Raw genomic sequence first — 13,884 nt, 5'->3', positions numbered from 1 at the left:
TCAGAGAGTACTTATAAAGGGGCTAGGGTAACTCACTTGCGGTCAGAGAGTACATATAAAGGGGCTAGGATAACTCACTTTGGGTCAGGGAGTACTTATAAGGGGGTTAGAATAACTCACTTGCGGTCAGAGAGTACATATAAAGGGGCTAGGATAACTCACTTGGGGTCAGGGAGTACTTATAAAGGAGCTATGGTAACTCACTTGGGGTCAGGTAGTACTTCTATGGGACTAGGGTAACTCACATGGGGTCTGGGAGTACATATAAAGCGGCTAGGGTAACTCACTTGGAGTCTGGGAGTACATATAAAGGGGCTAGAATAACTCACTTGCGGTCAGAGAGTACAAATAAATGGGCTAGGGTAACTCACATGGGGTCAAGGAATACTTATAAAGAGGCTATGGTAACTCACTTGGGGCCAGGAAGTACTTCTTGGGACTAGGGTAACTCACTTGGGGTCAGGGAGTACTAATATGAGACTAGGGTAACACACTTGGGGTTAGGGAGTACTTATAAACGGGTTAGAATAACTCACTTGCGGTCAGAGAGTACATATAAAGGGGCTAGGATAACTCACATGGGGTCAAGGAATACTTATAAAGAGGCTATGGTAACTCACTTGGGGCCAGGAAGTACTTCTACGGGACTAGGGTAACTCACTTGGGATCTGGGAGTACATATAAAGCGGCCATGGTAACTCACTTGGAGTCTGGGAGTACATATAAAGGGGCTAGGATAACTCACTTGGGTCCAGGGTGTACTTATAAAGGGTCTAGGGTACCTCACTTGGTGTCAGGGAGTACTTATAAGGGACTAGGGTAACTCACTTGGGGTCTGGGAGTACTTATAAAGGGGCTATGGTAACTCACTTGGGGTGAGGGAGTACATATAAAGGGGCTAGGATAACTCACTTGGGGTCAGAGTGTACTTATAATGGGGCTATGGTAACTCACTTGTGGTCAGGTAGTACTTCTATGGGACTAGGGTAACTCACTTGGGGTCAGGGAGTACTTATAAAAGGGCTATGGTAACTCACTTGGGGTCAAGGAGTACTTATAAGGGACTAAGGTAACTCACTTGATGTCTGGGAGTACTTATAAAGCGGCTAGGATAACTCACTTGCGGTCAGAGAGTACAAATAAAGGGGCTAGGGTAACTCACTTGCGGTCAGAGAGTACATATAAAGGGGCTAGGATAACTCGCATGGGGTCAAGGAATACTTATAAAGAGGCTATGGTAACTCACTTGGGGTCAGGGAGTACTAATATGAGACTAGGGTAACACACTTGGGGTCAGGGAGTACTTATTAAGGGGTTAGAATATCTCACTTGCGGTCAGAGAGTACATATAAAGGGGCTAGGGTAACTCACTTGCGGTCAGAGAGTACTTATAAGGGGCTAGGGTAACTCACTTGCGGTCAGAGAGTACATATAAAGGGGCTAGGTTAACTCACATGGGGTCAGGGAGTACTTATAAAGAGGCTATGGTAACTCACTTGGGGTCAGGGAGTACTAATATGAGACTAGGGTAACACACTTGGGGTCAGGGAGTACTTATAAAGGGGTTAGAATAACTCATTTGCGGTCAGAGAGTACATATAAAGGGGCTAGGATAACTCACTTGGGGTCAGGGTGTACTTATAAAGGGGCTATGGTAACTCACTTGGGGTCAGGGAGTACTTATAAGGGACTAGGGTAACTCACTTGGGGTCTGGTAGTACATATATAGCGGCTAGGATAACTCACTTGCGGTCAGAGGGTACATATAAATGGGCTAGGGAACTCACTTGCGGTCAGAGAATACATATAAATGGGCTAGGATAACTCACTTGGGATCTGGGAGTACATATAAAGCGGCTAGGGTTACTCACTTGCGGTCAGAGAGTACCTATAAAGGAGCTAGGGTAACTCACTTGGGGTCGGGGAGTACTTATAAAGGTGATATGGTAACTCAGTTGGGGTCAGAGAGTACTTCTATGGGACTAGGGTAACTCACTTGCGGTCAGAGAGTACATATAAAGGAGATAGGATAACTCACTTGGGTCAGGTTGTACTTATAAAGAGGCTATTGTAACTCACTTGGGGTCAGGAGTACTAATATGAGACTAGGGTAACACATTTGGGGTCAGGGAGCACTTATAAAGGGGTTAGAATAACTCACTTGCGGTCAGAGAGTACATATAAAGGGGCTAGGATAACTCATTTGGGGTCAGGGAGTACTTATAAAGGGGCTATGGTAACTCACTTGGGGTCAGGGAGTACTTATAAGGGACTAGGGTAACTCACTTGGGGTCTGGTAGTACATATATAGCGGCTAGGAAAACTCACTTGCGGTCAGAAGGTACATATAAATGGGCTAGGGAACTCACTTGCGGTCAGAGAATACATATAAATGGGCTAGGATAACTCACTTGGGATCTGGGAGTACATATAAAGCGGCTAGGGTAACTCAGTAGGAGTCTGGGAGTACATATAAAGGGGCTAGGATAACTCACTTGGCGTCAGAGAGTACTTATAAGGGACTAGGGTAACTCATATGCGGTCAGAGAGTACATATAAAGGGGCTAGGATAACTCACTTGGGGTCAGGGAATATTTATAAAGGTGATATGGTAACTCACTTGGGGTCAAAGAGTACTTCTATGGGACTAGGGTAACTCACTTGCGGTCAGAGAGTACATATAAAGGAGCTAGGGTAACTCACTTGGGGTCGGGGAGTACATATAAAGGGGCTATGGTAACTCACTTGGGGTCAGGAAGTACTACTATGGGACTAGGGTAACTCACTTGCGTTCAGAGAGTATATATAAAGAGGCTAGGATAACTCACTTGGGGTCAGGGAGTACTTATAAAGGTGATATGGTAACTCACTTGTGGTCAGGGAGTACTTATAAAGGGGCTAGTGTAACTCACTTTGGGTCAAGGAGTACTTATATGGGACTAGGGTAACTCACTGCGGTCAGAGAGTACATATAAAGGGGCTAGGATAACTCACTTGGGGTCAGGGAGTACTTCTATGGGACTAGGGTAACTCACTAGCGGTCAGAGAGTACTTCTATGGGAATAGGGTAACTCACTTGCGGTCAGAGAGTACATATACAGGGGCTAGGATAACTCACTTGGGGTCAGGGTGTACTTATAAAGGGGCTAGTGTAACTCACTTGGGGTCAGGGAGTACTTCTATGGGACTAGGGTAACTCACTTGGGGTCTGGGAGTACATATAAAGGGGCTAGGATAACTCACTTGGGTCAGGGAGTGCTTATAAAGGTGATATGATAACTCACTTGGGGTCAGAGAGTAATTCTATGGGACTAGGGTAACTCACTTGCGGTCAGAGAGTACATATAAAGGGGCTAGGATAACTCACTTGGGGTCAGGGTGTACTTATAAAGGGGCTATGGTAACTCACTTGGGGTCAGGAAGTACTACTATGGGACTAGGGTAACTCACTTGCGTTCAGAGAGTACATATAAAGGGACTAGGGTAACTCACTTGGGGTCAGGGAGTATTAATAAAGGGGCTATGGTAACTCACTTGGGGTCAGGGAGAACTACTATGGGACTAGGGTAACTCACTTGCGTTCAGAGAGTATATATAAAGAGGCTAGGATAACTCACTTGGGGTCAGGGAGTACTTATAAAGGTGATATAATAACTCACTTGGGGTCAGAGAGTACTTATAAAGGGGCTAGGGTAACTCACTTTGGGTCAAGGAGTACTTATAAGGGACAAGGGTAACTCACTTGGGGTCTGGGAGTACTTATAAAGGGGCTATGGTAACTCACTTGGGGTCAGGGAGTACTTCTATGGGACTAGGGTAACTCACTAGCGGTCAGAGAGTACATATAAAGGGACTAGGGTAACTCACTTGGGGTCTGGGAGTACTTATAAAGGGGCTAGGATAACTCAATTCGGGTCAGGGAGTACTTATAAAGGGGCTAGGGTAACTTACGTTGGGTCAAGGAGTACTTATATGGGACTAGGGTAACTCACTGCGGTCAGAGAGTACATATAAAGGGGCTAGGATAACTCACTTGGGGTCAGGGAGTACTTATAAAGGGGCTATGGTAACTCACTTGGGGTCAGGAAGTACTTCTATGGGACTAGGGTAACTCACTTGGGCTCTGGGAGTACATATAAAGCGGCTAGGGTAACTCACTTGGGGTCAGGGAGTACTATTATGGGACTAGGGTAACTCACTTGCGGTCAGAGAGTACATATAAAGGGGTTTGGATAACTCACTTGGGGTCAGGGAGTACTTATATAGGGGCTAGTGTAATTCACTATGGGTCAAGGTGTTCTTATATGGGACTAGGGTATCTCACTTGGTGTCTGTGAGTACTTATATGAGACCAGGGTTACTCACTTGGAGCCGGGGTGTACTTATAAAGGGATGTATTGTAAATTCACTTGTGGTCCGGGAGTACTTCTATTGGACTAGGGTAACTCACTTAGGGTCAGGGTGTATTTATATGGGACTAGGGTAACTCACTTGCGGTCAGAGAGTACATATAAAGGGGATAGGATAACTCACTTGTGGTCAGAGAGTACATATATAGGGTCTAGGATAACTCACTTGGGGTCAGGGAGTGCTTATATAGGTGATATGGTAACTCACTTGGGGTCAGGGAGTACTTCTATGGGACTAGGGTAACTCACTTGCGGTCAGAGAGTACATATTAGGAGCTAGGATAACTCACTTGGGGTTAGGGTGTACTTAAAAAGGGGCTAGGGTATCTCACTTGGTGTCAGGGAGTACTTATAAGGGACTAGGGTAATTCACTTGGGGTCAGGGAGTACTTCTATGGGACTAGGGTAACTCACTTGCGGTCAGAAAGTACATATAAAGGGGCAATGATGACTCACTTGGGGTCAGGGAGTGCTTATAAAGGTGATATGATAACTCACTTGGGGTCAGAGATTAATTCTATGGGACTAGGGTAACTCACTTGCGGTCAGAGAGTACATATAAAGGGGCTAGGATAACTCACTTGGGGTAAGGGTGTACTTATAAAGGGGCTAGTGTAACTCACTTGGGGTCAGGGAGTACTACTATGGGACTAGGGTAACTCACTTGCGTTCAGAGAGTAAATATAAAGGGGCTAGGATAACTCACATGGGGTCAGGGAGTACTTATAAAGGGGCTATTGTAACTCACTTGGGGTCAGGTAGTACTTCTATGGGACTAGGGTAACTCACATGGGGTCTGGGAGTACATATAAAACGGCTAGGATAACTCACTTAGAATCAGGGAATACTTATAAAGGTGATAAGGTAACTCACTTGGGGACAGGAAGTACTTCTATGGGACTAGGGTAACTCACATGGGGTCTGGGAGTACATATAAAGGGGCTAGGATAACTCACTTGGGGTCAGGGAGTACTTATAAAGGGGCTATGGTAACTCACTTTGGGTCAGGGAGTACTTATAAGGGGGCTAGGATAACTCACTTTGGGTCAGGGAGTACTTATAAGGGGGTTAGAATAACTCACTTGCGGTCAGAGAGTACATATAAAGGGGCTAGGATAACTCACTTGGGGTCAGGGAGTACTTATAAAGGAGCTATGGTAACTCACTTGGGGTCAGGTAGTACTTCTATGGGACTAGGGTAACTCACATGGGGTCTGGGAGTACATATAAAGCGGCTAGGGTAACTCACTTGGAGTCTGGGAGTACATATAAAGGGGCTAGGATAACTCACTTGCGGTCAGAGAGTACTTATAAAGGGGCTAGGGTAACTCACTTGCGGTCAGAGAGTACATATAAAGGGGCTAGGATAACTCACTTTGGGTCAGGGAGTACTTATAAGGGGGTTAGAATAACTCACTTGCGGTCAGAGAGTACATATCAAGGGGCTAGGATAACTCACTTGGGGTCAGGGAGTACTTATAAAGGAGCTATGGTAACTCACTTGGGGTCAGGTAGTACTTCTATGGGACTAGGGTAACTCACATGGGGTCTGTGAGTACATATAAAGCGGCTAGGGTAACTCACTTGGAGTCTGGGAGTACATATAAAGGGGCTAGGATAACTCACTTGCGGTCAGAGAGTACAAATAAATGGGCTAGGGTAACTCACTTGCGGTCAGAGAGTACATATAAATGGGCTAGGATAACTCACATGGGGTCAAGGAATACTTATAAAGAGGCTATGGTAACTCACTTGGGGCCAGGAAGTACTTCTTGGGACTAGGGTAACTCACTTGGGGTCAGGGAGTACTAATATGAGACTAGGGTAACACACTTGGGGTTAGGGAGTACTTATAAACGGGTTAGAATAACTCACTTGCGGTCAGAGAGTACATATAAAGGGGCTAGGATAACTCACATGGGGTCAAGGAATACTTATAAAGAGGCTATGGTAACTCACTTGGGGCCAGGAAGTACTTCTACGGGACTAGGGTAACTCACTTGGGATCTGGGAGTACATATAAAGCGGCCATGGTAACTCACTTGGAGTCTGGGAGTACATATAAAGGGGCTAGGATAACTCACTTGGGTCCAGGGTGTACTTATAAAGGGGCTAGGGTACCTCACTTGGTGTCAGGGAGTACTTATAAGGGACTAGGGTAACTCATTTGCGGACAGAGAGTACATATAAAGGGGCTAGGATAACTCACATGGGGTCAAGGAATACTTATAAAGAGGCTATGGTAACTCACTTGGGGCCAGGAAGTACTTCTACGGGACTAGGGTAACTCACTTGGGATCTGGGAGTACATATAAAGCGGCCATGGTAACTCACTTGGAGTCTGGGAGTACATATAAAGGGGCTAGGATAACTCACTTGGGTCCAGGGTGTACTTATAAAGGGGCTAGGGTACCTCACTTGGTGTCAGGGAGTACTTATAAGGGACTAGGGTAACTCACTTGGGGTCTGGGAGTACTTATAAAGGGGCTATGGTAACTCACTTGGGGTGAGGGAGTACATATAAAGGGGCTAGGATAACTCACTTGGGGTCAGAGTGTACTTATAATGGGGCTATGGTAACTCACTTGTGGTCAGGTAGTACTTCTATGGGACTAGGGTAACTCACTTGGGGTCAGGGAGTACTTATAAAAGGGCTATGGTAACTCACTTGGGGTCAAGGAGTACTTATAAGGGACTAAGGTAACTCACTTGATGTCTGGGAGTACTTATAAAGCGGCTAGGATAACTCACTTGCGGTCAGAGAGTACAAATAAAGGGGCTAGGGTAACTCACTTGCGGTCAGAGAGTACATATAAAGGGGCTAGGATAACTCGCATGGGGTCAAGGAATACTTATAAAGAGGCTATGGTAACTCACTTGGGGTCAGGGAGTACTAATATGAGACTAGGGTAACACACTTGGGGTCAGGGAGTACTTATTAAGGGGTTAGAATATCTCACTTGCGGTCAGAGAGTACATATAAAGGGGCTAGGGTAACTCACTTGCGGTCAGAGAGTACTTATAAGGGGCTAGGGTAACTCACTTGCGGTCAGAGAGTACATATAAAGGGGCTAGGTTAACTCACATGGGGTCAGGGAGTACTTATAAAGGGGCTATTGTAACTCACTTGGGGTCAGGGAGTACTTATAAGGGACTAAGGTAACTCACTTGATGTCTGGGAGTACTTATAAAGCGGCTAGGATAACTCACTTGCGGTCAGAGAGTACAAATAAAGGGGCTAGGGTAACTCACTTGCGGTCAGAGAGTACATATAAAGGGGCTAGGATAACTCGCATGGGGTCAAGGAATACTTATAAAGAGGCTATGGTAACTCACTTGGGGTCAGGGAGTACTAATATGAGACCAGGGTAACACACTTGGGGTCAGGGAGTACTTATTAAGGGGTTAGAATATCTCACTTGCGGTCAGAGAGTACATATAAAGGGGCTAGGGTAACTCACTTGCGGTCAGAGAGTACTTATAAGGGGCTAGGGTAACTCACTTGCGGTCAGAGAGTACATATAAAGGGGCTAGGTTAACTCACATGGGGTCAGGGAGTACTTATAAAGGGGCTATTGTAACTCACTTGGGGTCAGGGAGTACTAATATGAGACTAGGGTAACACACTTGGGGTCAGGGAGTACTTATAAAGGGGTTAGAATAACTCATTTGCGGTCAGAGAGTACATATAAAGGGGCTAGGATAACTCACTTGGGGTCAGGGTGTACTTATAAAGGGGCTATGGTAACTCACTTGGGGTCAGGGAGTACTTATAAGGGACTAGGGTAACTCACTTGGGGTCTGGTAGTACATATATAGCGGCTAGGATAACTCACTTGCGGTCAGAGGGTACATATAAATGGGCTAGGGAACTCACTTGCGGTCAGAGAATACATATAAATGGGCTAGGATAACTCACTTGGGATCTGGGAGTACATATAAGGCGGCTAGGGTAACTCACTTGCGGTCAGAGAGTACCTATAAAGGAGCTAGGGTAACTCACTTGGGGTCGGGGAGTACTTATAAAGGTGATATGGTAACTCAGTTGGGGTCAGAGAGTACTTCTATGGGACTAGGGTAACTCACTTGCGGTCAGAGAGTACATATAAAGGAGATAGGATAACTCACTTGGGTCAGGTTGTACTTATAAAGAGGCTATTGTAACTCACTTGGGGTCAGGAGTACTAATATGAGACTAGGGTAACACATTTGGGGTCAGGGAGCACTTATAAAGGGGTTAGAATAACTCACTTGCGGTCAGAGAGTACATATAAAGGGGCTAGGATAACTCATTTGGGGTCAGGGAGTACTTATAAAGGGGCTATGGTAACTCACTTAGGGTCAGGGAGTACTTATAAGGGACTAGGGTAACTCACTTGGGGTCTGGTAGTACATATATAGCGGCTAGGAAAACTCACTTGCGGTCAGAAGGTACATATAAATGGGCTAGGGAACTCACTTGCGGTCAGAGAATACATATAAAGGGGCTAGGATAACTCACTTGGCGTCAGAGAGTACTTATAAGGGACTAGGGTAACTCATATGCGGTCAGAGAGTACATATAAAGGGGCTAGGATAACTCACTTGGGGTCAGGGAATATTTATAAAGGTGATATGGTAACTCACTTGGGGTCAAAGAGTACTTCTATGGGACTAGGGTACCTCACTTGGTGTCAGGGAGTACTTATAAGGGACTAGAGTAACTCATTTGCGGTCAGAGAGTACATATAAAGGGGCTAGGATAACTCACTTGGGGTCAGGGAATACTTATAAAGGTGATATGGTAACTCACTTGGGGTCAGAGAGTACTTCTATGGGACTAGGGTAACTCACTTGTGGTCAGAGAGTACATATAAAGGAGCTAGGATAAGTCACTTGGGGTTAGGGTGTACTTATAAAGGGGTTAGGGTACCTCTCTTGGTGTCAGGGAGTAATTATAAGGGACTAGGGTAACTCACTTGGGGTCTGGGTGTACTTATAAAGGGGCTATGGTAAATCACTTGGGGTGAGGGAGTACATATAAAGGGGCTACGATAACTCACTTGGGGTCAGGGAGTACTTATAATGGGGCTATGGTAACTCACTTGTGGTCAGGGAGTACTTCTATGGGACTAGGGTAACTCACTTGGGGTAAGGGAGTACTTATAAAAGGGCTATGGTAACTCACTTGGGGTCAAGGAGTACTTATAAGGGACTAAGGTAACTCACTTGATGTCTGGGAGTACTTATAATGCGGCTAGGATAACTCACTTGCGGTCAGAGAGTACAAATAAAGGGGCTAGGATAACTCACTTGCGGTCAGAGAGTACATATAAAGGGGCTAGGATAACTCACTTGGGGTCAGGGAATACTTATAAAGGTGATATGGTAACTCACTTGGGGTCAGAGAGTACTTCTATGGGACTAGGGTAACTCACTTGCGGTCAGAGAGTACCTATAAAGTAGCTAGGGTAACTCACTTGGGGTCGGGGAGTACTTATAAATGTGATATGGTAACTCAGTAGGGGTCAGAGAGTACTTCTATGGGACTAGGGTATCTCACTTGCGGTCAGAGAGTACATATAAAGGAGATAGGATAACTCACTTGGGGCAGGTTGTACTTATAAAGAGGCTATTGTAACTCACTTGGGGTCAGGAGTACTAATATGAGACTAGGGTAACACATTTGGGGTCAGGGAGTACTTATAAAGGGGTTAGAATAACTCACTTGCGGTCAGAGAGTACATATAAAGGGGCTAGGATAACTCACTTGGGGTCAGGGAGTACTTATAAAGGGGCTATGGTAACTCACTTGGGGTCAGGGAGTACTTATAAGGGACTAGGGTACCTCACTTGGGGTCTGGTAGTACATATATAGCGGCTAGGAAAACTCACTTGCGGTCAGAAGGTACATATAAATGGGCTAGGGAACTCACTTGCGGTCAGAGAATACATATAAATGGGCTAGGATAACTCACTTGGGATCTGGGAGTACATATAAAGCGGCTAGGGTAACTCAGTAGGAGTCTGGGAGTACATATAAAGTGGCTAGGATAACTCACTTGGGGTCAGAGAGTACTTATAAGGGACTAGGGTAACTCATATGCGGTCAGAGATTACATATAAAGGGGCTAGGATAACTCACTTGGGGTCAGGGAGTACTTATAAAGGGACTATGGTATATCACTTGGTGTCTGTGAGTACTTATATGAGACCAGGGTAACTCACTTGGGGCCAGGGTGTACTTATAAAGGGGCTATGGTAACTCACTTGGTGTCAGGGAGTACTTATAAAGGGGTTAGAATAACTCACTTACGGTCAGGGAGTACTTATAAAAGGACTATGTTATATCACTTGGTGTCTGTGAGTACTTATATGAGACCAGGGTAATTCACTTGGGGCCAGGGTGTACTTATAAAGGGGCTATGGTAACTCACTTGGTGTCAGGGAGTACTTATAAAGGGGTTAGAATAACTCACTTACGTTCAGAGAGTACATATAAAGGGGATAGGGTAACTCACTTGCGGTCAGAGAGTACTTATAAGGGGCTAGGGTAACTCACTTGCTGTCAGAGAGTACATATAAAGGGGCTAGGATAACACACATGGGGTCAGGGAGTACTTATAAAGGGGCTATTGTAACTCACTTGGGGTCAGGGAGTACTAATATGAGACTAGGGTAACACACTTGGGGTCAGGGAGTACTTATAAAGGGGTTAGAATAACTCATTTGCGGTCAGAGAGTACATATAAAGGGGCTAGGATAACTCACTTGGGGTCAGGGAGTACTTATAAAGGAGCTATGGTAACTCACTTGGGGTCAGGTAGTACTTCTATAGGACAAGGGTCACTCACATGGGGTCTGGGAGTACATATAAAGCGGCTAGGTTAACTCACTTGGAGTCTGGGAGTACATATAAAGGGGCTAGGATAACTCACTTGGGTCCAGGGTGTACTTATAAAGGGGCTAGGGTACCTCACATGGTGTCAGGGAGTACTTATAAGGGACTAGGGTAACTCACTTGGGGTCTGGGAGTACTTATAAAGGGGCTATGGTAACTCACTTGGGGTGAGGGAGTACATATAAAGGGGCTAGGATAACTCACTTGGGGTCAGAGTGTACTTATAATGGGGCTATGGTAACTCACTTGTGGTCAGGTAGTACTTCTATGGGACTAGGGTAACTCACTTGGGGTCAGGGAGTACTTATAAAAGGGCTATGGTAACTCACTTGGGGTCAAGGAGTACTTATAAGGGACTAAGGTAACTCACTTGATGTCTGGGAGTACTTATAAAGCGGCTAGGATAACTCACTTGCGGTCAGAGAGTACAAATAAAGGGGCTAGGATAACTCACTTGCGGTCAGAGAGTACATATAAAGGGGCTAGGATAACTCACATGGGGTCAAGGAATACTTATAAAGAGGCTATGGTAACTCACTTGGGGCCAGGAAGTACTTCTACGGGACTAGGGTAACTCACTTGGGATCTGGGAGTACATATAAAGCGGCCATGGTAACTCACTTGGAGTCTGGGAGTAAATATAAAGGGGCTAGGATAACTCACTTGGGTCCAGGGTGTACTTATAAAGGGGCTAGGGTACCTCACTTGGTGTCAGGGAGTACTTATAAGGGACTAGGGTAACTCATTTGCGGTCAGAGAGTACATATAAAGGGGCTAGGATAACTCACTTGGGGTCAGGGAATACTTATAAAGGTGATATGGTAACTCACTTGGGGTCAGAGAGTACTTCTATGGGACTAGGGTAACTCACTTGTGGTCAGAGAGTACATATAAAGGAGCTAGGATAAGTCACTTGGGGTTAGGGTACCTCTCTTTGTGTCAGGGAGTAATTATAAGGGACTAGGGTAACTCACTTGGGGTCTGGGAGTACTTATAAAGGGGCTATGGTAACTCACTTGGGGTGAGGGAGTACATATAAAGGGGCTAGGATAACTCACTTGGGGTCAGAGTGTACTTATAATGGGGCTATGGTAACTCACTTGTGGTCAGGTAGTACTTCTATGGGACTAGGGTAACTCACTTGGGGTCAGGGAGTACTTATAAAAGGGCTATGGTAACTCACTTGGGGTCAAGGAGTACTTATAAGGGACTAAGGTAACTCACTTGATGTCTGGGAGTACTTATAAAGCGGCTAGGATAACTCACTTGCGGTCAGAGAGTACAAATAAAGGGGCTAGGGTAACTCACTTGCGGTCAGAGAGTACATATAAAGGGGCTAGGATAACTCGCATGGGGTCAAGGAATACTTATAAAGAGGCTATGGTAACTCACTTGGGGTCAGGGAGTACTAATATGAGACTAGGGTAACACACTTGGGGTCAGGGAGTATTTATTAAGGGGTTAGAATATCTCACTTGCGGTCAGAGAGTACATATAAAGGGGCTAGGGTAACTCACTTGCGGTCAGAGAGTACTTATAAGGGGCTAGGGTAACTCACTTGCGGTCAGAGAGTACATATAAAGGGGCTAGGATAACTCACTTGGGGTCAGTGAGTACTTATAAAGGAGCTATGGTAACTCACTTGGGGTCAGGGAGTAGTAATATGAGACTAGGGTAACACACTTGGGGTTAGGGAGTACTTATAAAGGGGTTAGAATAACTCACTTGCGGTCAGAGAGTACATATAAAGGGGCTAGGATAACTCACATGGGGTCAAGGAATACTTATAAAGAGGCTATGGTAACTCACTTGGGGCCAGGAAGTACTTCTATGGGACTAGGGTAACTCACTTGGGATCTGGGAGTACATATAAAGCGGCCAGGGTAACTCACTTGGAGTCTGGGAGTACATATAAAGGGGCTAGGATAACTCACTTGGGTCCAGGGTGTACTTATAAAAGGGCTAGGGTACCTCACTTGGTGTCAGGGAGTACTTATAAGGGACTAGGGTAACTCATTTGCGGTCAGAGAGTACATATATAGGGGCTAGGATAACTCACTTGCGGTCAGAGAGTACATATAAAGGGGCTAGGATAACTCACATGGGGTCAGAGAGTACTTCTATGGGACTAGGGTAACTCACTTGTGGTCAGAGAGTACATATAAAGGAGCTAGGATAAGTCACTTGGGGTTAGGGTGTACTTATAAAGCGGTTAGGGTACCTCTCTTGGTGTCAGGGAGTAATTATAAGGGACTAGGGTAACTCACTTGGGGTCTGGGAGTACTTATAAAGGGGCTATGGTAACTCACTTGGGGTGAGGGAGTACATATAAAGGGGCTAGGATAACTCACTTGGGGTCAGGGAGTACTTATAATGGGGCTATGGTAACTCACTTGTGGTCAGGGAGTACTTCTATGGGACTAGGGTAACTCACTTGGGGTCAGGGAGTACTTATAAAAGGGCTATGGTAACTCACTTGGGGTCAAGGAGTACTTATAAGGGACTAAGGTAACTCACTTGATGTCTGGGAGTACTTATAAAGCGGCTAGGATAACTCACTTGCGGTCAGAGAGTACAAATAAAGGGGCTAGGGTA

Source organism: Prorops nasuta, unplaced genomic scaffold (assembly GCF_024137725.1).
Source record: "Prorops nasuta isolate Cenicafe-Biocafe unplaced genomic scaffold, Cenicafe_Pnas_1.2 PNAS00040, whole genome shotgun sequence".
Lineage (NCBI taxonomy): Eukaryota > Metazoa > Arthropoda > Insecta > Hymenoptera > Bethylidae > Prorops > Prorops nasuta.
Note: the sequence above shows the minus strand (reverse complement) of the source record.